This window comes from Propithecus coquereli, unplaced genomic scaffold (assembly GCF_000956105.1).
Source record: "Propithecus coquereli isolate 6110/MARCELLA unplaced genomic scaffold, Pcoq_1.0 Scaffold122, whole genome shotgun sequence".
Taxonomy (NCBI): Eukaryota; Metazoa; Chordata; class Mammalia; order Primates; family Indriidae; genus Propithecus; species Propithecus coquereli.
The window spans coordinates 1,432,488-1,434,584 of NW_012136303.1; the positions used below are offsets into that span (position 1 = coordinate 1,432,488).

General features: G+C 37.1%; 1 protein-coding gene and 1 pseudogene across 1 annotated transcript in view; both read left to right on the forward strand.

Annotated features, from left to right (window-relative positions):
- Positions 1–2,097, forward strand: part of TRPC4AP (transient receptor potential cation channel, subfamily C, member 4 associated protein) — a 112,582-nt gene that overhangs the window by 31,999 nt on the left and 78,486 nt on the right. The window lies entirely within an intron of this gene.
- Positions 632–1,894, forward strand: LOC105804911 (annotated as a pseudogene).

Consider the following 2,097-nt stretch of genomic DNA (forward strand, 5'->3'; position numbering starts at 1 on the left):
CTTTTGGGGTTTAAAAAAATTTTATCCTTCCTGGTGTTCTCTGATCTTCCTATATCTATGGATTGTTGTCTGTCATTACTTTTGGAAAATTCTCAACCATTATTATTTCAAATATTTCTTCTCCTTTCTCTCTTTTTCTAGTATTTCAGTTACACATGTTACACCTTTTATAATTGTCCTATAGTTCTTGGATATTCTGTTCTTTTTTTTTTTTTTTTTAATTCTTTTTCCTCTTTCAGTTTGGGAAGTTTCTCTTGGCATATCTTCAAGCTCACTGATTATTTCTTTGGTTCTTTGGCCATGTCCAATACTGATGAGCCCATCAAAGGCATTCTTTGTTTCTATTATAGTATTTTTGATATCTAGCCTGTTGCCTGTTTTTAAATTGGGTTATTTGTCTTTTTATTGTTGTGTTGATGAGTTTTTTATATATTCTAAACACTAGATCTTATCAGATAGATGATTTACAAATATTTTTTCCTGTTCTGTGGGTTGTCTTTTCCTTTTCTTGATAATAGCTCTTTAAAGCACAGAGGTTTTGAGTTCTTGTCGCGGAGGTATACTGCTGCAATTGCCACCACATTGGAGATTTCTGGCTCTTTTCTCTTCACCTTAAATTTGGATGTCTTTTATGAATAATCAAAAGTAGCAAAAGCCAGTGCTATCAGGCTAGTGTTTTAAAACCAGAAAAAGAGAGGAAAAAGAGAGGTTTGACCCTACTTAGTTTCAAGACTGTATGATTCAAGACTTGACTGAAACTGGTACTGATTTGAAAGCAGTAGCTAAGTTTCTTGATGTTTCTGGAGCAAAACTTGATTACTGATGATATGCAGAAACACTCTTTGACATTCTGGTGGCTGGTGAAATGCTGGCCCCAGGTGATACACTGGCAGATGACATAATGGGTGCAGATGTCTGTGTGTTCGCAGCACAAGAAGACTTAGAGAGTATGCAAGCATTTGCTCAAGATTTTAACAAGTTAATCAGGTGCTACAGATACTCTGAGGAAGGTTTTGAAGATGAAGTAAAAAAGCTACTTCTGTTCTTAAAGGGTTTTTCAGAGTTGGAGAGGAAGAAGCTCATTATGTTGACTGTTGTTCTTCCGGCTAAAGGAACACTTAATACATCCATCCATTCTTAATAGCCTTTATAATAAGAATTTGCTTAAAAAGGGATTTTACCAGCTTTTGCTATAAAGCTCTTTAAATCATGAATCAGTGAGAAAAGATAGTGCAGTAGCTGCAAGTCTTCAGAAAGTCAGCCTGGATAACAGACTGATGGAATTCTTTTCCTGCCAGTAAGCAAGGCATTGAACACTTGACAAAGTATTTTACTGAGGCAGGCTTGAAAGAGCTTTCAGAGTATGTTTGGAATCAGCAAACTGACACTGTAGGATCTTGTAGGGAGCTCCAAAAGGAACTTCAAGAACAGATGTCCCATGCTGATCCATTTACGGATATAATTTTATATGTCAAGGAGGAGATGGGAAAAAAAAATACCAGAACTGGTTGTCATTGGAATAGTCTGGTCAAGTGTAATGAGCACCATGGAGTGGAACAAAAAAGGGAGCTTGTAGCAGAGCAAGCCATCAAGCACTTGAAGCGATACAGCCCTCTACTTGCTGCCTTTACTACTCAGGGTCAGTCTGAGCCAACTCTGTTACTATAGATTTAGGAGCATTGCTATGACAACATTCATTTTACGAAAGCCTTCCAGAAAATAATGGTGCTGTTTTATAAAGCTAAAGTCCTGAGTGAAGAGCCCATTCTGAAGTGGTGTAAAGATGCGCATGTTGCAAAGGGGAAAAGTGTCTTCCTTCAGCAAATGAAAGTTTGAAAAGTGGCTCAAAAATGCTGAAAAAGAATCTGCGTCTGAAGCTGAAGAAGGTGACTGAATTTTGAAAGTACACCCCTGGTAAAGCAAACAGTAGTTGTAGATAAAAATGTCATGCATGTCTCATGTCCTGGTTCTTACCTCTTCCTCCCTCCCTATAACATGCATGATATAAGGGCTTTCATGGCAAATTTTATTTTAACTTTTTCTATGGTTACGGGAAATGCTGGGTTTGGTTTCTAAAACTGTTTTAAGTAGCTACAG